Raw genomic sequence first — 27,370 nt, 5'->3', positions numbered from 1 at the left:
AAATTACATACCATTTTACAGAAAAACATATATTAAATTTACATAAATACTTCATTTTACAGTTAGCATATATCGGCGTAAGGTGTTTATGCCTTGAGCATATTATTTTATTTAATGCTATGAATAAATTTTCTGATATTTTAGTTCCTAATTCTTGTCACAAAACGCGAAAAACCTTATTCTTCGTGAATAAAGTTGCTTCCGGCACTACATGACACGTCTTGGAAATTATGTATACTAAACTGGATCCTAAATTAAACTATTTATTAAATATAAACACCGTAATTATTCAGCCTGAATTTTGCAATTGCTGACAAAACAGACAGATTTATAATTTCAGACAAATTTGTTTTGTCTACGACAATCGAATTTCGCTGTTCGATGATTTTACCTTCAAATTATGAAATTTCGATCGCAAAAGAAAACAGAATTTCAGAAGCTTAAATTACTTCAATATAAATTGTCAGCCAAATCAATAATTTGTCGAATTGATAAATTTCTATGAATTTGTAAATTGCTATTGCGATTTATAATAGTGATTATAATACTATATAATATTCTTTTTTTTACCTGATTTAGAGCAGTTACAGGTATCTAAAATTGTTCAGAATACGATTTATGGTAGGAATGAATAGAGTACTTTTGTTCACTGACGGAGAAATAGATATTCGTGTCAGTCTTCCTATTAATGAACAGAGCACTTCTAAAATTAACATATACTACATGTTAATTTCTTCCTAGTTTAAAGTCATTCTAAAAAATAAAATGTGTAGTATTAACAGTTGTTAAAGAGATATTGTAAGTATTATTGTTTACATTTAACCAGATAATATACTAAAATCGAGATGGAAAAGATCCTAAATTGTGTATCACTTTGAATTGTCAATTTATGATTCATTTTCTAGCTACTCGTCTCAAGAATGCACTAAATTACTTTAATGCCTCAAATGATCATTGATATAAAAATTCTTACAATAATAAACACCGCGTAAGAAAAAAGAAATTAGAAAAAAATTATCATCAAGATGGAAAGAATAATTAATGCTGCATGCGATTTTCTTTATCTAAATCTCTCTTTTAACTTCCCTTATGCATGGTTTATAATAAAAGGGATGACAATACTTCACTAAAATTACATCGCTTTAAAATTTCAAAAAAAAAAAAAAAAAAAAAAGGCTTAATTTCTAACGGCCGAAGCTCCATCTAAATCAAACATAACAACAACAATAAATGAATAAAACAGCAAATAAAATATTAAATAAATTAGTGTAATAAAGTAATTAAAATCCAATAATATGCGGAGAAAAAATATAAATTTAATAAATTTAGTTAAATTAATGCTAAAATTTAAATAATAAAATAAAATACTAAGACTCGTTTTATATGGGATTACAGCTCGAATTACGATTTCACTCAAATTACGAAATAGCACAGCCGGGTTCCTACTAAATTCAACCCTGAGTATAAAGTATAATATATTATTTCAAGGGATAATAGAAACAAAGATAATTTTTTAAGCACACTAATGAAAAAGATAAAACGATTAAAGCATCACTAATGAGAATAGAGAGAATATTAGAAAAAATACGAAAGTATGAAAGAAAATTTTAACAAAGAAATGTAAGTAAGAAAATAAAAAGAGAAGCGAACAACACTTTCTCACCATGATTTCCTGACGATATAATTCTAGACGTCAAGCAGGATCTGACAAGGGGGGAATCCCCCCAATCAGAGGGTTAATCTGTAAACTGAGAACAAACGGAAGGTTCTGTCCAAGCAAATGACTATTTTCACCTCATATTTGGTTAAAATATTCCGAAAAGCTTGCAGGTACATTTCTTCGTATAAATTTTGTCCAATGTGTTTGAGCCTTCTATCTTAGTATTATCACCATGCTAGTCCTCTTGTCAATTCGAGGGCATTTAGGAACATAAACAATAGTTCCCCTTCCCCGTTTCATTGCAAATCGCGAATAACTGAAATTGAATCAGCGGATATGAAGAACTACTATGGTTTTATTTTACCATGTAAACCATGTAATTACCAAATTTTTAATGGTTTCGAAAACGAAAAATTTACCCGTTCTCAAACAGGCTATCATAAATTTATTACACATCTTGGAAAATAAGGCTCTGATATGTGGGTGAAGGCTTTTGTTTCCTTAAAAGTCTCAACCTCCGCCTAAGGGTGTGTTTTCCAGGGTAACACATGCATGCATCTATTTTTAAGACCTACATATTTCTAAAAAAAATGTTACGAGACTAAAAGAATTTTCTGCTGAACTGTGGTTTAGTTTGATAAAAGAAATGCAACGACTCTTCTTTTTCAGAGCTCCTGTGCGCGATCTGCAGTCAGAATTATGATTTCATTTCCAAAATTGAAAAATACCTAAAGCGAGCTCTTGTGGGCTTTAGTACAATTCTGAGATACACAACGATTCACACTCTGAAACATAACGAGGTAGGCAAGATATAATTCATCACGATAATGACTCGATAGCTAACGTTTCGAGCAAAGATACTTTTCTAGAAGACATTCTGATGGATACTGTTTTAAGCCACAGCCCCCCCCAGAAGAAATACGAAAATATTGATATAGTTAGTTCGCTCAGACATCATGAAATAACCTTACAAAAATTGTCAACGCTCAATTATTTCATTAATTCAGCCACCATTGGGTGGCTGACTATCCGTTATTTAACAAAACAAAACAAAAATAATTATTACCTACAGTAATAATTGAATTATTGGCTACAGTAATAATTAGTACTGCAATTTGTTAAACTCAAACTGGCATACGGAAACAAAGAATGCTTTACATTCTAATGCTTTCTAAAGATTTCTTTGTTGAAAGAAATAAGTAAAAGAGAAATAATAAACACAGTTTTAGTATATTTTAAACTTTTTCATACATTTATATATTCATGAAGCTTTCTCCCCGCCAAAGTCTTATTTTTTCTTTATTTACTTCGCATTTTATATAATACAAATTTAGAAAACAAATGATGTTCGTAATAAAATAAAAATAGAATTCCAGAACTGATAAATTATTAATTTAGAAGTCAAACAACAAAAATCAGCGTATTTTGTTGTGTACGCTGATTGTTGTTGTTTGACTTCTAATTAATATTTGTTCGGCATGTTACTGTATCTTAATGATAAATTATTATTGACAAAAACAAAGATTATTGATATTATGATAAATGTTAAATAATTTACTTAGACTTTAATTACATCCAATCAGTAAATAAATGTAAAATTTCAACGAAATAAGTACAAAATCATCGCTAACTGCAGTTTCATAGAAGTTATAGTACTTGATGTGCGAGTGCTTGGTCCGCACTACTTCGTCCCTCTGTTTGGATTTCTTGGTATTTTTTTTTTTTTTTTTTTTGAATTTTCCTGTTTAGGAAATTCGTGATAGCACCTGTGATATTTTTCAAGACTGATCATTTTTAATATCACAGGCAATCAATGTTACTGATTTTTATGAACACTGAAATCCTATCTGCCCAAAATTAAGGAAAATCATTATAAATTAAACATGACATAAATAACAAGCAACTACGACAACCTAAATTTTTTTTAAATAATCAAAATTTAAACAGAGATTGACACTGGTTTTATATAAAACAGCCATAGAGAAAGACAGCAAATATCCCTCCTCTTTTTTTCAAGTGCAAAAGTATGCGACGTTTTGCGGGAAATGCGATATTTTCATGAAGTGAAATACATTATGTTAGAAAAGAAGATAGCAACTGCAGTGCCATCTATCGACTAAATCTGGAGAAAGTGAATTAAAATTATGAAATGCGCGTTTAAACGTATTCAAAAGAAACAGGAGTACTGAATTACTTACTGAAGTTGATGTATTTTAATGAGTATGAAAGAGATTCAGTTTACTAATTAACATATTCGTTATATCATACATAACAGGTAATATACTACTATGTGCTATACAAGGAAATATTAGTATTAGCAAATCAATTATTTTAAAGATGAAGTTCTGTTTAAAAATATAGTTTTATGCAATAGAAGGAACATGCATTCTTTGATTGTACCTAAAGTATATAAAAGTGAATGTTCTCTTTCATGTTTCAAAATCACACAGAACTAATGTGTTAGATACTAATTTTGTACAAAAATTAGATTTAATACTTAAGATGTTTTGAAATTCTTCAACTTCTAGAATTACAGATAACAATATTTCATAATCTCTATTACACACACTTGCGAAATTCTTATGGAAAATCAGCAACAGCTTTTCATTTAATTTTGAACACTTTTTTTGCGGGGGGGGGGGGGAAGGAGGTTAAATTATTTTTTTAACATACACGTGCTTCAATTTTCCATTCAGTGATTAATCAAACTGCGTTTACATAATCGGTTATTTAATGCCTGTTTAGAATGGCATATTATTGAACACTCTTTAAGTCTCCAGCTCATGATAGTCTGTATTGCTTTAACGCTAGCAATTAATACACGCATCCTTTCGTCATTCAGTGATTAGAAAAACGTTTTGGTGTACTTAACAAATTATTCGGACTGTGTTAATGTTTGAATTTGGCTTTTTTAAAATCACTATTATTAACTATTTATATTACTATCAATTAATTAAAAACTGCAATTGCTATGAAATTCCAGTGTTGTTGGATTCACCGTTATTTAGGGTTAACCATGGTACTCCGCTTAATCGAAGTCTATTCTATTCATGGTCAAAAACTTAAAATACATATTAAGATAACCTTTTTAAGGTAGAAAAAGATAAAAGATAAAAGATAAGGATATATTTCACCCTAAAGTATTATATTTAGAATACTTTAAACATATTTTGCAAAAAAACATATCAATCTCTATAGAATCTACATATCCCTAGGAAGCACACAACTTGGACTCTACGTCGAAAAACGAAGTAGAAAATTCTTGCTATGTCTTATAGAATAAAGAATGCAGAAGAAAGGTTTAAATAACTCTATTATTTAAACTAAATTAAAATAGATGCAGTATTTCGTGCTCACAAATCACCACCACTTGTAGAATGTAACAAATTACTAGTAAATTAAGATATCTAATGACTAGCACCTTAGCTCAACTAACGCTAAATCGGCTGCACACAGCAAAGCCGAGCAGAGGAATACCAGTATAAACTGAAGGTGGTCTAAAAGTATAAAAAAGGTGTCTAACACCGGCTAGAAAGCTAATTTCAAACATAAGCTCAGAACTATGTCCGCTACTACCCTTCTTGAACTCTTGACACACAGCTTAAATACTGCTTCTGAAACACCTTTAAATTCGAATACTTGCGTCTTAGCAAAATTTACATTCCGGCAAGAAACTGAAATCGGGAGGGAAAGGAAAGAAAACTAAAAATAATTGGCTAGAATAAATTAAATCCTTACAGCTCTTATATGAGAAGTCGTCCAGAAATCGAAACAAATAATGTATTAAATAACATTTGTAAACAAATAATTTTTCAAAAAAATTTATAAATGTTTTCAATGAAAAATATAAGCCAGTACACGTTTAAGCTTAGAAACTCAGAATTAACTCGCTCTCAAATGTGAAAACTTGCACATTTTTCAATTTATCAAAAAATTGGACCCTAAATAAAAACTTTTCCTCAAATATTAATTTAAACATAATGCTAATAATATATTGTCAGCACCACGTCAAAACAATAAATATGTTCAAATCCCGAATTTGTAAAACTGTGATTTTCATAAGTTTCATTTTGGGAAAAAAAAAAGAAAAAAAGAGGTATGACTTCTAAGAAATAAATAAATAAGTTTTTATATGCAGCTTGCGTTTTTAAATCTAAAAAAGGCATATAAGTGAAAACTGGGCAGAAAAAGTTTCGTGGTTTTGGCATGGTGCCGCGATATAATTGCTTACATGATAATACTAAAATCAAATTTCGGCATCAAAAACAATACTGCCTACATAAATTATGAATATACAGTAAACATATAAGAAAACAAACTTACTTCAGATTTGCTAAGATGTAATAGGTTGTACGACAGAATCATTCATCATAACTTCTCCCACACATCCTCAGCAATTTTATTACTGAATTTTTTATGCATAGTTTTCAGTCTAAGCTAATTTATATTACTTACACCGTTGCAGTGATTCTTAGATACACCTTTTCTTCAAACTAGTTGCAGATCCTAAGAGCCTCCGGACATGCATAATTGAACAGATAGATAAATCCTAATTCATAATTCACTTCTCTAAAGATAAAGTAAGCAAAAGACGTCAACTTATTAATGAAATAATTAAGTTTGCGCGTTTTATGATTCGATAATACTAATCCATAACTACATAACAGATAGCTCCTTGCCAAGAGAGACTCTTTATGTATAAACATGTAACCTGATAGAGATAATGTCATTGGGAACGCATAACAACATTATTGGAAGCGATACTGACAACGCTCCAGTGGCTCAAGGCGCGGAAATCGGCTGAACAAGAAAGAAACGCCTAGCAGGTAAAGGAAGGGGAAAAGAGAATAAAAACACTACACTCTGTGGGAAGGGGAGGGAAGAAACACTAAGGGTCATGAGGCACAGTGCTCAGAATAAGTCATAATCTGTTTTGCAACATTGTCACGTACCCGTTTAACCGTTCACCACGCGAATAGAAACACTCGGTTACGCAAAAAGGCTTCAGTGTGTGAAGACATTAAAAGTTTTCCAGCAAGATGCAACATGCAGCAGACATTTTAACACATGCAATATATGATTATTTTTAATTACATTTTTAAAAATAAAATAATTGATCATATTACGCCATGATCCAAGCATGAATAAAATGCAAATAAAAAAAAAACACTGTGAAGAATCATTTAACGCTATTCAATTAACGCTGATTCAGTAAAAGGCAGCCTTTTCCTTTTCAGACTCTTTTATTAAACTTCTTAAACGCCTAGATTTTAAAAGAAACGCTATAATTACAAGAGATTCACAAAACCGGAGGTTCGAGATAAAAACTTCTGATTGAACTTCTCTCCTATTTTTTTTTTCAACGCAGCAGATATTATTGACAAGAATTGTGCAAAGTATTTCGTAAAATAACCTAGCAATTCATCAGTTTTTAATTTAATAAAATTATTTAAAAATCTTCACCTTATTTTATACTTTTTTTTAATATTTTGTTTTCATGGTTTCAATTTATTATGTGCTCTATGAAATGCAAGTTTATACATTTTAAATGGAGATTAATCAATTATAGACAGAATAGTAAGAAATCTACTAAGACATGAAACCCACAATGGCATGAAATGCAAAACCAGTAAAATCCCAAAAATTTCCCAATAAAAGTGCAAGAAAAAAGTCAACTAGGTGTTTCCCAAACCAGAAGAAATTATTCCCAGAACAACAGAAATCATACTTTTTCTAAAAAATTAGGTTAGGTTAACTAATTAAGCCTACTAAGTAATTAAGCCTACTAAGTACTTATTAACTAATAAGAGCATACAACAGCTAGCTGTTTACTTTATCTCTGAAAGAATCTGGGAAAAAAAAAAGAATTATCTTACGAATTCTTAATTTTTTTTTCTAATTTTATAAAACCCAGACCTAAAAAAGTTCGTGAAATTTGACATGCTTTATATACTATAGAAGTTCTAGTGGTCCCTTACAAATAAATAAATGGGGTCTGGGAAAAGTGCTCTTGCGTAAATCAGACACTAATAATTACGATACTTCGTTATAACTCGGTTAAATGCGAACTTCCAAAGTGTTCTAAATTTACGCGAACTCATTGCTATCAAACTGAGTTATTACATTGTAATGGCAGCAGTGAACGATTTCAGCTTTCAATAGATAACGAACTGCTTCAATTTACTTAATCGTAGTAATTTTTGCCATTTTTCTTTCAAGGCGACGTCGTTCTTCTTGTCTTCTATCATTCAGCTCACTAGATTAACCAAAGGGCCACATAAATGATACAGCAATCTGTTTCAAGGATGCATGAATATGTTTGCTTGTTTCACAAATTATGGTAAAGCATCTGAGGTTGTCTGCCGAAAGTAGGGATACCTTCATGGAGAATTTTCTAAAAAAAATTGGCTTATGTTCAGGTTCACGAAAACCGCCCATGCAGTGAGTCCATTCTCAAGGACACGAGTTACCATTGTTTATAATCGCCTACTCATGGATATTAGCAAAAATTGCAAAAAACATATTTAATATTGAGGATACATAACTTGCATGTAAAATTTTAATGCCACAATAACATTCAGGTCTTTGACTTCATACTAAGGATATCTTATATGTGGAACTTTTAGAGTAGTTGCAGTATTCAAGCCTTCACTTGTGGTTTGAAAAATCGTATCTGAAAGATCATACAGAATACTTGAACTGCACTGCTTTTAATAATATCTGTCTCCTTCTAGATATTACAAAATTATTTTAATTTTCCATTCGCAAACGCTTATAGGTCTTCCTTATTACTGCAATGCCAAGAACACTCTTGGTAATCGACTTCATCAAAGTGGTAACCACAGTTAACCAGTCACTTATAGACCACCCGTCACGAGAAGAGTTCTGAATAAGGTTACCGCTTTGGCCCAGTCTATTAACATGAGACATGGACGCCATTTGAATACTGACGACTGTAATAATAAAAAAGTACAAAGCTTACTGACTAGCTTGCCCAGATTTTACGCTTAATAAGCAAGTGTGGTTAGTCGTCAAATCAGTTCAGTCAGGGAAGATGTTGCAAAATACATATTAATGCAGGCTAAAATACATTAAAATATTCTGATTCACAAAAATAAATTTCATAAATTATTGATTTACTTTTATGTTAAAAGTAACCTTTCTAGGAACCATTCATATCCACATTTACAGAATATCATTCTTCGATAACAAATACACTATATTCAATGAAACAACACATCGCAGAAAATAGTAAAACTTTCAGGTATGGACGCTGGTGCGGAATAGCAAACAATCAAACAAAATAGCAATAGTTCTTTTACTTTATGAACGAAGTAAAAGAACGAAGATTTTTACCCACAGTTTTGACAAATTATTTCTAGTGTTTGAATCGATGGTCCTTTTTTGTAAAACGAAACTGCAGTCGTGAAATTAGAAAGAAAAGAAATACTGGAAACTTCCAAACCTGTTTTCCGAACAGCTGAGTTTTCTAATTCAATTTTCTTACAAAACTCTTAGTGTGCACTTTTAATTTTTGCTTTCTTTCAGAAATTTCTAAATTTGAACAAATGTGCGTTCTTATGAAAGATGAGCTTAAGCTCTGCACAACGTACTTTATACATGCAGCAATAACAATAGAAATTTGCACCTAATTTTGGTGATGTAAAATCTCAAAGCAAAACCAAAATCCTAAAGAACCTATGAAAAAAAAAAAAAAAAAAAAAAAAAAATTACACATTTTCTGGCATCTCTAATGAAATACCTACTTTCCATAGGAATGCATGGGAACCACAAAGGGGGATGAAATCTCGTTATGCCCATAACAGGTAAGTTTCATGGCCATGCAGAAAGGTTACATTTTGGAAGTATAAATCAATATTTTATTAGAAGGCAAACATAGCCGATATAATCTGCTTCACTTATTTTTAAAAAGCCCAAGAAAAAAATAATAATTTTTTTGCGTTAATTGGATTTAATTAATGCACGGAAAACGGCTTATTCATTGCATTCAGGAATTTCTGTCTAAAAGATGCAGTTTTTTTTCCAGCTAAAAATAACAGGTGTGCATCATTTTTTTTTCGGTTAACTAAAAATTTCTTTTTTAATTAATAACTAATTAAGTGAGTCGTAATAAATAAAAAATCAAAAATATAGAAGTTGCATTTGTAATTTCATTCGCAAAATATTATGTAATTTCTGATGTTTAAAAAATTCACAATCATACTTATCTTAATTTGAAAACTAACTGCCTCTAAATTCTAATTAATTAATTAATTCAACTACATACTGGAAAACGAAACGCATTAACCATTAAAAAAGTATTCCCATTAGTGTATCAAAAATATTTTAATCTATATAGAAATATTTGATACTTCAGAATATGCTTTCCAGAATATCAATTTAAACAAATTTAAATTTAAATTTTAACAAACACGTATAAAAGTAAAAAAGCAAAATTAATGCCAAAATTAAAGCCAAAATAATTTTTAAAAAAATGTGCAACCATATAAAAGATTTAATTCTCGAACTAATCTACAATATCATTTAAATTCAGAAGTATAAGCAAATCAAGTGCAAAAATAATCCATGAATCTGAATTTAAATGATACTGTAGATTGGAATCTGAATTTAAATGATACTATACTGTAGATACAAAACAATCTGAATTTAAATGATATTGTAGATTAGTTCGAGAATTAAATCTTTTATATGTTTGCACATTTTTTTAAAATATTTTTTTAAAAAATTATTTTGGCTTTAATTTTGGCATTAATTTTGCTTTTTTACTTTTATACGTGTTTGTTAAAATTTAAATTTAAATTTCATTCCTTGCAGCAATGGCGCAAAGAATTATTTAATTAAATTTGTATTTATTTAATTAAATTCTAGTTATTCTTATGAAACAACTTTCCAGAATATATATATATATAGTTTGTTCTCCTTTCTTACATTATATATATATATGTGTGTGATATTTTGGCAGTCGTAACGAATCTCGGCATCAAAGTTCAGGCATGGCTTTATGCAGAGTGGTAAGGAGGATATCCAAAGACGGCACAAATTGATTTAGTTTTCAATCGCACATTTTTATTTACTCCAATTACCAGATCATTTTCCTTTTAGATGACACTCTCTAAATTACATATCCATAGTGCTTTAACTAAGTATGATTGAATTTAAACTTTATGCGTCATAACTAATTTTAACAAAGGAAGAAAAGATGGACAGGGCAGCGCAGCGTTTCGTAGCAGCGAGATTAGGAAGCAATCTGACTGAAAAATGGCGCGTACTCAGTATTTATAGTAGCGGTTACGCAAAAGGCTAGCAAATTCTAAAATGTACTGGCCTAGGGGAAAGATCCTGAATTGCAGAAAGTTAATTAGATTGCGTAGAAATAAATAAAAGTTGCGTGTTCGCATAGAGCAAAGCCATCGTATTTTTTATATTTTACACACACACATACATACATATATATATATATATATATATAATTGAAATAGAAATTGTAAAGCTAACTAGTAATGAGACGTAAGACCTATTTGGTCTCAAAAAAAGTTTTGCGCATAATGCTGCAAAAAGATACGAAATAATAGTAGGTAGAAACGTTTCAGCGATCTTGCTAAAAAGTTACCAGGAGCTGTAGCTCCACGAAATAGTTCAACGCTGTATTACTAAAATATGAACTAAGAAGAATTTTTTAAAAAAACTTATCTGGAAAAACAGGAAAAAAACTGTAAACACGCGAAAAAAACCGTTAAAATTAATGTTGGAAGACATGAGAATGCACGAAAATATATCTGACCGTTGTGATATGTGAAAAGTTAATACATATAAAAAATAGATTGACGGAAAAAATATATATGAAAAGTTAATACACATAAAAAATAGATTGACGTAAAAAATATACCAAAACATAAAATGCAAAAATTATAATGAAAACATAAATTACTAAAATACAAAAATACAATAATTACAAAGCGGAAAATGGTAATTTAACCCACTTGTACCCTCTGCCAGGCTTTTCAAGGGAAAAATGACTGATTGTACGAACTAGGCTAAATACCATTACTCGTTTCGCCGAAACAGACCATTGAAGCTCTTGTTTGATGCGAAATTTTTTTTTTTATAAAACATGAATAGTCCCGAATAAATCAAAAATAATAATCATTCCACTTAGATTAAGCTAACAGGAGTTCAGTTGTTAAGCAGTCATAGTTCAACATGAGTTCGATTCCAGGCGAACGGATTGGCTGCATGGGCGTCTTCGTAGTTTTCACAATGTGTAATGTGGATACGAGCCAGTTTCTCTTAGAAAGTCCTCCACAAAGGCCATCCTTTCTTTCCTTGGCAGATAGTCCTCCTGTTCTTTGCCAAAACCAAACCACCTGTATTATTTTATATTTGCCCACTTTATTATTTCATTTAAAGTATTTATATTTTATAATAATGATTTTATGAAAAAGATAACAATACTATTACGTATATTACTTTCATTTAAACTAATTTAATTCCTTTTTTAAAATACATATTGAGTTGCATCCTTTTTTTTATGTTATTAGGAAAAAAAAAATTTTTTTTAAATGTACAGTAGGTTTAATTCTGCTTGGCCTAGATAGAAACCGTATTTTGGAAAGTTAGCGATGAGCACTGTAAATAATTTGATATTAAAATAAAATACAAGATCTTCAAACATTCAAAATACTTTTTGTAAAATAATTCTAAGTGTGATTTAAAAAAATTGTTTTCAAGGTTTCGATTTTTTTTTTATATTAGTAGCCAAAATTTTAACAATTAACCCTATTCGTCAATGGGGTGAAAAATGCCAGAATCGTTAACCAATGACAAGACATTCAATTGCAGTTGTCTGCGATTTCGCAACAGAATTCTTTAATTCCTCATTAATCGGGCAACGAGTGGAAATCGAAGGACCTTGCATGATGTGGAAATGATTTAATTTAAATCATATTTTGACATTAAACTTTAATAACGAAGCTGAGTTTGCATGTGCAACTGGAAACAAAAATATAAGCATTTGTTTGAAATATAAACATTATTAGATCACCATAATTAGGCAACATTACTGGAAATTAAATAAAAATATTGTTTGCTTAATATGAATACAATGCAGTTTCATTGTTTATTATGTTTCATCCGTTTCACGAATTTATTTTAAAGCTATGATAAGAAAGCTCATATTCTTTTCCCGTTTGTTATCGTATACAAAATGGTATAAAGAAAAATGCATGTTCCTTACGAAGCGAAATTTTAATTGACGAACTGCACTTTTACGAAAATTTTGAATTTAAAAAACTTTCGCCGAATATAAATAAACCATTTTCATAGGTTTTATTCCCTTTAAAATGTTTTTATTTTTTAATGAAAATATTTTATTGCATTATATAAATCTAGTTGCTAATGCTTGCTAATATCTTACTATAAAAAACTACTAAATGTAAAATTTAAATTGTTTTACAGTAGTGAAAATCATATGAATAAAATTCAAAATCTATGCAGTTCACAATTTACAAGATTTGAGGCAATTCTCTGAATAAATTTCCCAAACTGAGTACTAAATAAACAAAACAAAAATGTTGAAATTTTATTCACTTTTTCTGTGACATTTAAGACATGCCATGGTCGCATTGTTAACTAAAGCAAAATATGCTAAAATAATACATTTTATTATGACTCAGATTAAAAATAAATGTTCGAGTAAAAGATACAGAGCTTTTCTTTGTTATTAAGACCACTTTGGCAGCGGTAAGAAAACTTTCTATAAAAAGCAAAAAAAAAAAGTATAAAAGCACGATTTTTATATTAGTAATTCATACTCATGATAAAATTAAATCGTAAACGAAGCATAACCACAGATATTCGAAAACCGAAATCTTAAACCAAAAATTTAAATTTTCAATGCCTAATCTCAGTTATATTTAAAATCATAATTCACGATTGCAAAGGGTTTGAAGAAAAACATGATTCTCTTTTAAAAGAGAAATATAAAAACTTTTGTGAGAGCCTTATTTTATAACGTGGTTGAATATTTCAGCTAATTTACATCGTTAAAGTGATCAGGAAATCAGGATGGCTGCCTGATTTAACAACGCAGCTGTTGTTTAGGACTTTTTTAATGAAAATGGCTCAAATTCTCGTACACGTTAGCAAACTGTAGAAAGCCCATCGTCTAACCAGCGAGCTTGGAAGTTAGATATCTAACTTAAAATAAACTACCGGTATTATATGATTTACTCCCTCAGTTACCAGATTTTGACCGGCAGCATATAGCATTAAAATGGAATTACAGACTTGTAGAAAAAGATATTGTTACGAAATGTCCAGGCGCGACGAGATAGTTTTCCCGCAAAGCAGTTTTAGGGTTGCCATAAAATGGGAAGATAAGGCAGGGTTGTCAAGATAAGGCAGGGCTTTGGCGACATTTGGTGATATGTTATGGATGGATGGAGAACCTTCTGGAACGAATTCTTACCGGTTTAGCCCAGAATGTTCTCGAACACAAGCCGAAAGCTACTATATAAACCCTGAGGTACGCGGAGAGTCAGTTAGTATCGATTTGGTGTCTCGTCTAGCGAGTCAATCCTTGCGGAGTCGATCGAGTTGGCAGCCGGAAAGCGACTGCCGAGTGGGTCGTCGAGTGCACCGAAAGAGTCTCGTAGTGTATCGCGGTTAATGAATCGTCGAGAGAGCGTGTTGAGCTCCGGGAACGACTGAATCGAAGAGTCGGGAGCTGTGTTCTGTGTGTCGTCGAGTGCATCGCGAGTTGTAGCATGGTGAGTCTCGAAAGTACATGGAGTTCCGAGAACCACCCAGCAGAGTTGGGAGTTGTAATCTAGTGCTTTGCCGTGAAGCTTTCTCCACCGTGATAGCCTGATAACCTGGAGGCTGTGTCGCTGATCGTGTCAGCGTGTTTATAATAGTGCATCGACGACTGTAAAAACGTGTTTTGGAAGTGTCCTGACAATAATGGCCAATAAAGTGTGGTTCGATACTTCATCAAACAGTATTGTCATTATTCACTCCAAATCTTCACGAACCCCGTACGAACGTGAAGGAAGAAGATAACGTAACAGAGGAAAAACGCAACAACTGGTGTCAGAAAAGAAAAACGTAACAATATCATGCATAAAATCTCTTTATGATTCAATTCATATTTATAACTTTTATTGCAACATCTGAATTTCTTTTTACTCTTCTTTCTTCATAGCCTTGAATTTTAGGAAACCGTTAGTTTAATTTTTTATTATTACTTTAAGTTTCTTTAAGTATTACCGAAGTAGGTTTTGACTTTAATCCCGTTTGAAAGACACTGACTTCATTTATTTGCAGTTACTCAAGCAAAGAACTGTTCTTGTAACTATTCGCAAAAGAACTCTTATGCAAGGTGAGAATGCTTTTATTCTACTTTGTGCAAGGACTTCATTAGACTATTACAGTGAAGGTCAGATATAACTACATGAAGTCTACTAGTTTCTTTTCTTATATTATGTATGTTTCATTCGGTTTCACTTTTAAAAGCTTGATAAAAACATTTGATTTCACATTTAGCCCTCATGTGACTTACTGTATGGCTCTGCTCTCCTATTCGAATGCGAATATCAAAATTCGCCTATTTCCTGGAGATGCGGGAAATATACGCGATTTTTTCTCCTTTTTTCAATACATTTTTTGTTTAATATTTTAAAATTCTGATTTTGCTTTGAAATTTTACATGAACAAAATGAAGTGAGAATTTATGTTACACATATCTTCTTCAATGAAAAAGATACAGATAGATACATGATGCTGATATTCACCCATTTCTTAAAAAAATAGAATCTCTCCCTTTTTTGTAAAATGTAAGCAGGAATAAGTTCAGCGTATAAGCAAGAAACATAACTGAAAACACGATATTAATAAAGAAAGTAAAAAATATGATGTGTCAGCATTTATATTTTAATTTCAAACGTATATTAAACTGAACACTCGATTCTTTATATATTTAAAATTTTTTCAAAATTTTAGGTATTCAGATTATTTTATTAACTTTTTAACTGAATTATTTTATTATTTATTTAACGAATCCTAAAATTATCCGTAACTGCCTCCCCCTTTGTTTTCACATTTTGTAACATTTTAAAGTAATTATTAAGACTGATTAAAACTTTAAATTTGTGCAATAGTTTTCAAATAATTTTATCCGTATTTCAGAAAAATTTAACTTAATGTTTAACTTAAATGTCCAGTTTCGCTAGCTAGTTAGTGCAGCTTCACAGAATTAAATGTTAAAGACTGATTAAGTTTGGTAAATAAAAAACAATATAAATGCAACTATAACAATGCTAAAATTACATCATTTTAAAACTAGAGTGGCGTCGATATTAAAGAAAAATTCCAATGTATAAATGTAATTTTCTCGAAATGATGATTTGAAATCTTACATTAGACGGAAATAAATTTCTGATTTCTTTTTAAATTTATTGTAGTCATGAAAATTTAATATGTTGTTTAGAAAAGTGATTATAAAAAGGACCATAAATAGATATGGTTCTGAGAAATAGGATTTTTTAATACAGTAAATTGCTGACTAATTAGCCCGAGAAAAAGTATTTTTAATAGCAAAAAAATTCTTAATTGATGAGGATCTAAATAAATGTTTCTAAGAAACAAAATATACGTTGACGACTCTGTTTAACTGGCTGTAGAATTTATTAGACGTTTTGATATGCGTTTACACAGTTCCTTGAAAATTCGCCGTTGGGATCTTTGTATACTTTCTTAGAAAACAGATGTATCAAATAATATTACATAAGTAATCAAATAATATTACATAAGTAAGTAAATATAAATTGTATAAGGAAATGCCGTCTTAAATTTTTTCTACCGAAACAATCTTAATATTTTTTACTGCCGAATGATTAGATAATGATTAGATATATTGGAAAATATAATCGAGAAGTTTATTTTCTGTATTTTGCTGGGCAACAATGAAAGCATAACGGTGATACTAAAGGCTAGAAAATACGTTACACTACATTGTTGCAGATATTACTTGAAACCAGAGAACCAAACTAAGATAGTTGAGAATTATAATCAACTCCGATTAACAAGGGGGATAAGTTGAGTTTATTTAATGTGGACCGATAGAAAAACCAGCATTAAATAAAACTGTGTACGTTAAATGCACCCCTCCTCCTAATACAGACATACACACACACACACACACACATACAGCCCCCCAAAAAATGAGAAAAAAGAAATAAAATAGAGAAAATAAATGTATGGCATAACAGTAGTGATAGTAGATGACGCCATACGATCATTCTACAGCAAAAAACAAAAAGTTCTATCCGAATTTTTTACGCCAATTTGAACTCAGCAGCATTGTTTAAGTTCCCTGTGAATATTGTCCTGAAATGTAATTTAGCAAAAAATTAGCAACAAAGGCAAAACACAGAATAAAACAAAAAATACTTACTGGATATGCTTGAAATTGATTCAAGAAGTCTGTGTGGCATTACCAAACACCACACAGCAAACAATGAACCACAACATAGCAAATAAAAACAACATATCGTTTGTTGTGGCAATAGCGCCCATTCCTGTAATGCATGACGGAGCTCATTAAAGATACCTTGCAGCATACGGCGACATGCTATCTGCCTTCCCAACATGTCCCACACATGCTCTACGGTATTCAGACCCGGTAATCTAGCAGGCGACGGCAGATGCGGTATTGTTTCAGTCTCCAGATAACTCCGCACCGCTCGAGCTCTATGCGGGCGGCGTTATTGTCATAAATATCGCGTCAGTATCCATTACAGGATAAAAAGACGCATAAAAGGGTGTAGAATTTTGTCATGATATCGGACGGCTGTTAAGTGAATTAGTTCTGTTTCCGCGTTTTTCAAAATGCTTCCTGTTCTTGCGAAATCGGAGAGTACAGCATCCCTCTCACAGCTCCTCAAGAGATGCCATGATGATTCATTAAGAAGAGCTTGCAGTTTCTTTGTGAATAAGTTAGTCTTCGTTAGATTGAAGACGTGTTTTAGTTTAGGCTCCTCTTGAAATTTTAATATTACCTGTTATTTTCACATCTTATATTAATCAATATGAATGTTTTAGAAATTATTGGAACTGAAAGGTAAAAACACTTAGCCCTTTATAAAGGTTATCAGTATCGAATTCAGAATAAAAATAAGGAAAATGTACTTTATTGGATTTGCATAAATGAAAAAATTAAAAGCTGCAAAAGCGCAATAAATACCAAAGAGGTCATTGTTTTAGAAGAAAGAATGTTGTTTTAGAACGAATATTATTCTGAAAGATTTTATTATAATTCACCTTTATGTAGAGTTTTGGAAGAATATTGCTTTTTACTTCAGTTGCGAAGTGTGAACATCTCTTTCTCTCTCCTTTTAAATACAATATTATCTTCATTCATGCAAAGATCTGAGAACGAAAATATTATTCGAATATTTCTTTTAAAAATTCTTCTTTTTAAATTAAAAAATAATTTGCTTTCCTACCTTTTGGGAGAGGCCATGGTCCACTCCTCCCCCACTATGTAACCCTTTTAGGAAGGGGGTAATGAAGATTGATGATTTCGCGGCAACAGGAATGATTTTGACAACAGCGGAAACAGGAATCGCGGAAAAAGGAAGACACCTGTTAAGTAACCACCGGGAATAATGGAGAGGTCGTGCGGCCTTTCTTGTTATCCCAGCCCACACAAGTAAGTTTCTTCTTCTGTAACGTGTCCCTGGCTCTCGCTATATCATTGCCCTTCAGGAATCATTCTGTATGTTAAATCGAAACTCATCGTAAAGATTACGTGGCTCCATTGCTCTGCTGTCCAACTGTAATGCTCACGGGCCCAAGTCAACCGCGCTCTGACTCGCGTCGGGAACAAAGGAACACAAACCACAGGTCATCGTGCGTACAGTCCACCTTCATTCAGTCCACGCGATACGATATAGTTTGGCGAGATATGGGCCGTCCTGCAACAGCAGAAAGATGCGACACCAGCTGTCATGCTGTTTACAGTGAATTGCGTTATGGCAACAGAAAGCGATCCTCTGCCACTGTGGTAATTCTTCAGCATCCAGATCCCCGTCTTCTGTATGGGTAATTGATTGTATTGATCCCCTTGGTAACGGATCAACGGATCGTCTTGGACCAGCTTGCAACATCCCTAGCCCTAAAACCCATTTCATCATGCACATGGTGTCTTAAGCTCATACTTTCCGCTTCGGCTATCTCGGATTACACGAAACTATCGCTGCTTGCGAACTGACGTATAGGTCTGTCATGTCACTTTTTAAGGCGTTGTCATGTGACAGAGGAATGCTAGTTTTGGTTGCCTATTTGTATTCCGAGATGCAACCTCTACCTTATACGTAAACTGTATGTTTTAAATCCCCTTTTTACATTCGTACCTCTTCTTTCGGGTTTTGTACCTTAATTCTTAGGCACGAGTGTATAAATCTTCATTACTAAGGATATTTATTCTTCTGGTTATTTATTCTTCTAATTCGTCTGATTTATTCTTCTTAAATTTACTCTTCTTTTTTTTAATACTAATTTTATTTACATAAGCAAAAATGAAATTATTCTCAAGATTAAACTGCTTAAAAACTTGATTTCTTTTTTTTTTTCGCCCGAAAGTCTAGAAGTGGGATTTTGCGTCGATTCATTATATATGCCAAATCACTTTTCGAATTGTTGTCAGCAAATATCATCGCTCTGTATTATTTTTAAAGAAATTAAATAACGAAGAAGCTGCATGTATGTATGTATATGTGTTTCCTGCATTGCCAAAAAACGACGACACCCAGAAACATAAAATTTTGAATAACATAGTCCTCCTCCAGACCATATTCACCTGGAAGCTTGAATTTTACATTTCATATTTTGTAAAATTTTAATGAATTTCTGATTAACAAACTCAACGATTTAAAAGCAAGTAGTGGCAACACTGTACGAATAAAATATTTTTTATCTCTAGCGCGCGCGAGACTGTCTGTCGGGAAATCTAAAGATAATACTATTTCCAAATATGTTGTTGTTGCTGTTACGAATCTCGCTTATCTGAAATCAGCACAAGCCTACGAAATTCATCGTGGCAAGATGATAAGATTGCGCCTGTCGTTGGCAACAGCCTTAGACACCATACAGGTGACAGTACACCCGAGGGGACGGTTCCAAGTGTCTCCCCCCTTCTTCCCCTACAAACCTCTTGAGAGGACTCGTCACATATTTTGAGTGCCCCATGCCTCACAGGCATTATACATTCACAAAAATCCAAACTTTCTCGACGATTCGAATAAGGGCCCTTCGGTACAGTAGTTAGAGTCACTAACCACCATCACGGTTGGGCGGAAATTTTAAATATTTTGTGATTTTGCTGTTAAATTGAGTTTTACCCAGAGCAAGTTTGAAAAACGTAATATTTACAATTAAAGTAAACCCACAAAACGTTAATAATAAAAAGAGAAAAAAAGTTCTGTAATCCATCTTACTAAAAAAACAACAACAGTGATATAATGACTGAGAAAAAACTGACAAAAATATAAAAATGTTGCGCTAATACTTAACACTGCACCGGGAATTCTAAACATATGCTGCTTTTAAGAGGCTAGTGTTTAAAGAAATAATATAGCGGATATAAAAATATGTGTGGCAACCACCGAAATTCTATCGGAAATTCTAAAGCTATGCTGTTTTTAAATATTTGTAATTTTTGCTGTTGAATTGGATTTTATGTGGCGTAAGTGCGAAGAATGTGGTATTTAATAAATATTTTTTATTAAATTTACTAATTTTACTAAGAAAACTGAATATCGATATGCTGAACTGAGAAATGACTGACAAAAACACGAAAATGTTATGTCAACACTTAGCACTGAATTTGAAATTCTAAACATATACTGCTATGCTGCTTTTAAAATTTTTGCGATTTTACTAATGATGCTTAAAAGCTAAGAAGACAAAAAGAGACGGGTTAGCAGTAGACTGGTAGACTGCGAGCTCAACGGAAGCATAAGGAGCAACGGAAGCATAACAAATCCTTTTGGGAGATCATTAAAATATGAACCCCTTCAGATTTTTTTTTTTTTTTTTTGTTAAAGTAACATCACTTATTAATTGTAGCTTTGTTAATTTTAACTCACCTGTGTTTTTTAACTGCCCTCGAATTAACCGTGATTTTGAATTAACCATGACCATCAAACTGAAAACTGACCAAACAATTTCACTAGCGACAATGCTATTAAATTAATAGTAGGGAAGAATCTATTTACAAACATAGATCATTTACTATTCAGGAATACACACCCATGGCGTACGCATTACACAAGCTGAGAAAAATTTTGCAGTAGAAATTATAACTACAGTTTTACGTCTAATTTTGTCAAAACTATTATGCTACTTTCTCCCATACAATAATACCCTCACCTCTCCATTTTGTTAAAAAAATCAAGCATTTCAGGAATGAATGAGCTCAACCTTGCAGCTATGTGGTTATAACATCTAATTGCTTCCCAGAAATTAAACCAGAAGCTCAGTATAACACACTTTTTCTCCTTTTACGTAGCCTTAAGCTACTTTCACATAAAAACCTAACTTCCTTCTGTTGTGCCAAATAAAATATTTTGAGATCTTATAAACGATTCATTAATTGCATAAAAAGTGTTCGCATCGCAGTCTATAGTTAATGTGTTTTTTGGAAACATACCAGCTTCTCGAGGGTTTGCAGACACGACAGATAATTTTATCCTCCTGGTATGACATAGTTTTTTTTACGCATAGCAGTTACTTACATCTGTGATGTATTTGGTACGCAATATGAGAGCGTATGAATAATATTCATCGCGATTTTAAAATTGAACTTTGCTGACTTATGTTAGCGTTTGTTTCCAGGATTTTTCTAAGGAAATTTCACATTCTTCTCTATTCCATTGAAATTACGTGTTATTTAAATGCTAGTTTGAGGGAAGCCTACGCAAAAAATCAAATGTACTGTAAATAATACATGAAAAGATAGAAATTCAAATGTATAAGATAATGAAATTTCTGCTAACTTTTGAATTGAAATAGAAGGATGATAATGATTTGGGGGAGGAGGTTACGCTCCAAACAGTTTTCACTCGTGATGCTGCACACTGACGTTTAAAATATTTTATGAAGAAATATTGCCCACAAAATACTTTGTATATAAAATATTTAAATCACGAATGAGTTATTAAAATTTCTATTAAATTACATTACTACAAGATTAAATACTAACTTTTTCTGAAATTACAAACATATTAAACATAAATATAATTCAAATTTTACTCAACAATCACCACAGTTATACGAATATATATTAAGTACAGGTACGACACACTTTTTACACATGGAAACCATACACATATAATCTACTAGTAAATAAATTATAATTTTATTACTTTACAGCTTTAGCCCAAGTATTAGGCAATTAATTACTAATAATGACTTTATACATATGTATATACACACACCTGTGCTACATGTTAGGAAATGCTAATACAAGAAGTTTTCGAGTCAGATTCAGACAGCTTTCATAAAAAAAAAATTCAAGTAGTCTCACATCATCAGTTAAACTGTTTTTATATATATATATATATATATATATATATATTTTTTATTTTGTCCACCGGCGAGCTTAGCCGACTTGGCCACTACTGAGGCTAAAAGTGGCGGCCGCTTTATTGTGGAAGCAGGGCAAAGTCCCCCCTTCATTAGTGAGAGATATTCAGTATCTGTTAATGGACTTTCCAACAGGTACAAAACCAAAATTATAATTGGCACGTGCCCATGTGGGTAGTGTCGGCAATGGAATCACTAATCAGTTAGCACGAGAGGCTGCAAACAGTACTTTAACATCAATTTTTTCCTTGACTAATCAATTTCTTACTTAAAATCTCATTTGAAAAAAGATCTTAAGTCACAATGGAAATTTGTATGGTCACAAGAAGTCACTGGAAGAAGAACATTTACCTTCTTACTCATCCCCTCACGTAAATTAGTTTCTACAAATAGTGTAGTGACTTATCTTCTGACAGCTCATGGACCTTTTGTGGCCTACTTATTTCGTTTTAGGCTACATAACACAGACGGTTAGATTTGTGGCTTACCAGGTACATTAGACCACTACTTGTTTCAGTGTCAAATAACCAAAGATCTACATGTTTTGCTCTATATATCAAACAATACTCATAAATGGTTTCAGCTGATTCTCAGGAATAAATCTCTTCGCCAGGAGCTTCAGACTCTAATGAACTATCTTATTACAAACAGCGACAATATCAAAGCAGTATAATTCTCATTTTTCTTTATAATTTATTACCTGTTAATGTTATTAACGTAAATAACAGTCACAAAATTGACTTATAATCTTAAAGAGAATAGCTTTACTTTTGTAATATTATTTTATTACTTTTTTTTTTTTTAAATAAAAGCCGCTAAATAAGCAGAAAACGCTGAAAGTCTTTCAGAAGAAACAGTGCTCATTCTGTGGTTTCCTGTGAAGGGACGGAAAATAACAGCCTTTCCTTCTCCGGAATTAGATCTCGGACCCTTAAGTATCGCAGTAAGCTCCCTTATTCATTATACCATCTGGGCGGCAGTTAAACTAATGTTGTAGTTAGAATTTTTTTGCTTAGAATCAAATGCGTAATTCTCGCATATTATCTAGCATTTAAGCAAACTGATGATTTCAGCGTCATTTCTTCAATATACACACTTCAAATTCAACAGTGTTAATTTATTTTCAATAGCTTTTAAAGCTTTCACATTAACCCTACATAGAACATTTATATTAAAAGGATTTCTGAATCTCATATAAGCGTTTTCATAAAATGTTTAATCTTATTTCCTTAGTCGTTTTCAACAAAAATAAGCTGTCAGTGTATTTTAGCTTATTTATTTGCAAACAAAATGTAAATTTTAAAGGTAACTAAGCTTCTACTTCTTTCAGTCTAAAATCCGCATCTCTGATATGTTAAAAAGTTTCCAGTACAACTAATTTTATTTACTTTAATAATATTGCATAGTTACAGTATATTTAAATTTAAAAGCTTTCAAAAATTAAAATACTTTTTATTCCATAAGATTTCTTTCTACTGCACATTTTGTGCAATATTAAAAACTTTTATGACTTTACATAAGCAACGATAAGCATGAAAGATATTTCTAATTTACAGATAAACTAAACATATGTAAAATGAAATTTCGAGCTTCAAGATTTATTTCTACATGCAACACTAATTTCTAACAGTAAATGAAGCCAGTACATATAAGCAATGTTATAAACACGATTGCGAAACCGAAAAATTACTCAGTAATTTTTGCAAGTTAGTCGGTACAAAATATCATGAAAGTTACACATATTAGTTCTTAATTCTTATATAATATATAGACTTATAAAGATGCGCGTTCATGTAACTTTGAGTTCCTGAACGACCTTAAATAGCCTTGACCTTAAATCTTCTTCATCATTCGTTTATGAAAAACCAAAGAACACTCAAGAACATAATACCGATTTAGCAGTTTAAAAAAAAAAAAAAAAAAAAAAAAAAAATATATATATATATAAATAAAAAGATTTTTTTCTCAGAATTAAAAACAAATAAAATATCGATATTCATCGTACTGTAATGATGTTCTCAGTGCCCTTAATGATACAAAATAGGTCAAAAGCCTCCCACACAAACAAGTAACACCTCAGATAAATACTAATATCATTAAAAATGAAAACAAAGCTAAAGAGGAGCTGGAGTTTAAGACACACATGAACCCGTACGAAACCAGTCAACCGTTCAGAGACTGGCAACACAAAAAGCGACTGTAAAGGAAAAAGAAGAAAAGGTATAGAAGAGAACGCTCCAGCCTTTCTAAAAGGGACAACCAAACCCCCGGTTAACTGGCTTCTGGCGTGTATATATGTTCAGGCCATTAAAAGTTCATCAACTACACGACGCCCCGAGCTCATAATGGTAGAGAAGCAGATCTCATACTTTTAAGATTAAGAAATAGAAAAAAAAAAAAAAAAAAAAAGATTTGGAATGCTGTTCGGTTTCCCAAGAAGTTCCTAAGCAGTGTTTTCGCCACCGACTCTCCTTTGCGGCCGTCACATAAATCTTTTCCGTAAATGAATCAACCACAGTTTACAGACTATTAATTATACTTAAGTTACTTCAGTTCAGGCAACGTATTCTGTTACAAGTGTTAGCGGAATCGTGCACCAAATTATACGCAATTATTAGAAACTGGTATCAGTGTCATACATTGCGAAGATCAGTTCCCTTTTTAAGTTAAGACTGTGAAATAACATGCAGATTATAGCTAAGAAGTATAAAAATCAGTTACTAATAAAATTATATGCTTAGGTATGATTATTTTCTAAGAAATACCCAGCGATCACCAACAGAAATCGAAGTACAGATTACAAATCATGTCACGGAAGTTATTATATTTCTTGATAAAATTAATTTGAATACTGTAGTGAAAATTGTTCCTTACGACCGAACACATCGTGGCTCAGTGGGTAAGACATCGGATTCGGAAACCAAAGATCCACGAGTCTGAAGTCTCTCAAAGGCAAGTTATCTAAAAATTGGGTTTTGTTTAAATTTACTTCCCGTTAATTTATATCCTGTATGTTCCATATATTGAAGAATTTTCTCCATTTTCTAAAACGTTACAAGTGTAGAATGTTCCAGCTCGTTCATCAAGTGTATATAAGTGGTTACTTACTCGGTTCGAATAATGTAGTCTCGAGTTCAGACTGGAGTACTTTGCTCTTCATTTATACGATCCCTTCAACCACGCGACAATATTTATAATCGTCATTAACTATCTACTACTTCAAGAGGTTTGCCATTTAAAACATTTGGATTAAACTCTTAACTAGTCAGACACCGTCACTGAGACTATTTATTCCATTTGTAATTTTCTGCATCTGTTAATACAGTCACAGAAAATAAGTGTTTAAATTCAATTTTTTGGCAAGTTTTAATAAATATTAACAAAATTTTTTTAGAGATTTTTAAAAACAGCAACCTTGCAAATAGCAGTTATTCAGTGCATGCTAAAAGTTGACATGACCATTTAAGTGTAAACAATCATCTGAACTAAACATGGGGTCAAATTACAGATCCATTACACATTCATAGACAGACCGATTCTTTAGCCTTCTAATAATAATTATTATTAATAATAATGCAACACTAATGCTTTATTTAGTGAAGTAATAAGTTGACTAAATGAATCTCGCTACGGCTGCATCGTCCATTTCGCCGTGGTATATAACAAAGCGACTTGTTACAAGCGACTGTCCCTGAGTTGGTATGTAAATTAAAAGGTTAGACACTCGTACTATCGCACTTAAAATTATAAATTAAAATATATACTAACTCAAAGACACTCAAAAGCATGTTAGCGAAATTTTATAACGCAACTCACATTTTTGTAATATTTACCAAAATGGAAGAATTTTTATGCAGAATCACTATAAAGCACTAATCTAGCTATAAATTTTTGTTTAATGCATAATTTCACATCAAAATAATGGCCACTGTACACACTGTAAAAAAATAAAATATAAGTACAAAAGATTTTTTAATTTTGACAAACAGCCTGTTTTGAATTTTCAAATGTTGTTCCGTAACTGACTGCATTTCATTAAGAGTACATAGTATATGAAATTGTAGCTTATCCACGTGAAATGTTATCTTGAATAATATAATAGCGTCACATAAATAAATAAGTAAAATTAATTAATGAGTTAAAAGATTAAAAATACATTTTGCAGAAACTTCGGGAAGATAAAGCTTGAGAATATGAATGATTTTCAGCATAAGAGTTTTTTAATGAATTCCAATGAATTTAATCAGATGAAAGATTACCGTTTATTCTGCCAATAACGATAATGATTATTTAAAATAAGAAAAAAAAAAAAAAAGCTTGATTAAGGTAGTAAAATCAAGATACATACGACAAGAAAAAGCAATAGCTTTATTATATCTTTATAAATAATATTTCCCAAAAATTCAAACCAAGATGCAGCTTGAAGGAAACTGACGTGAACTAAAAAAGATTTTAAAAAGGCTCTTACTGGATAAAAAGCTCTTAAGGAAACTATAAAAAACATTAAGCTGGGAAAAATATACAAGGAAACTCTGAAAAAATTACCAGCCTAGACCCGAGAATTGCAGGAAGGATTTGTAAAAGATATTAATAATAATAGTTTAATCTTTTCAAAAGTTAAAGTAAAAAATTGGTTCTTTTCACAGACGGGGGAAAATTTTCCAATATTTATCTACCTTGTGTGAAATTTCTCTTCTAAAACTGGACATAGTTTATTGTATTCAGAAGGCGATCATATAAATGTTTGAGCTTATTAAACAACTAATTGTATAAAAGATAACAGAGGAGTTAAGCTGTTATTTTCTGTGGAGCCTGACCTATTTAATAATTTTTATTTTTCGTTTACTATGTACGTGCTGGAATTTCTACTATACTTTATAAAGTATTTTCCCCCTTTTTTCTCCACGTGCTTTTGTGTTGTAACGGGATAGCACGTCCGGTTAACAACTGGGAGGGCTGATGTTCGAATCCCGGAAGGGCAATACGCGTTTTTCATGTCTCCTGCTTCAAAAGAATCTAATGACTTACTTTTCTAATTACAATTTT

General features: G+C 31.6%; 1 protein-coding gene across 7 annotated transcripts in view; it reads right to left on the bottom strand.

The window, feature by feature from the left end:
• LOC118193314 (uncharacterized) overlaps window positions 1-27,370 on the bottom strand; it is a 277,544-nt gene that overhangs the window by 142,187 nt on the left and 107,987 nt on the right. For 3 of the 7 annotated variants that reach the window (XM_085822062.1, XM_085822065.1, XM_085822066.1), the window contains exon 1: window positions 5,984-6,422. The exons of the other annotated variants lie outside the window; for them this stretch is intronic. The gene's annotated coding sequence lies outside the window, so the exon portion shown is untranslated. Of the gene's footprint in view, window positions 1-5,983; window positions 6,423-27,370 lie in introns of those variants that run through there. 7 annotated transcript variants of the gene reach the window in all.

The sequence above is a fragment of the Stegodyphus dumicola genome, chromosome 8 (genome assembly GCF_044657685.1).
Source record: "Stegodyphus dumicola isolate Sdum_Otavi_A_Nest chromosome 8, ASM4465768v1".
NCBI classification, from domain to species: Eukaryota; Metazoa; Arthropoda; class Arachnida; order Araneae; family Eresidae; genus Stegodyphus; species Stegodyphus dumicola.
The sequence above is the reverse complement of the archived record's forward strand: the minus strand, read 5'-3'. Positions and strand labels throughout refer to the sequence as shown.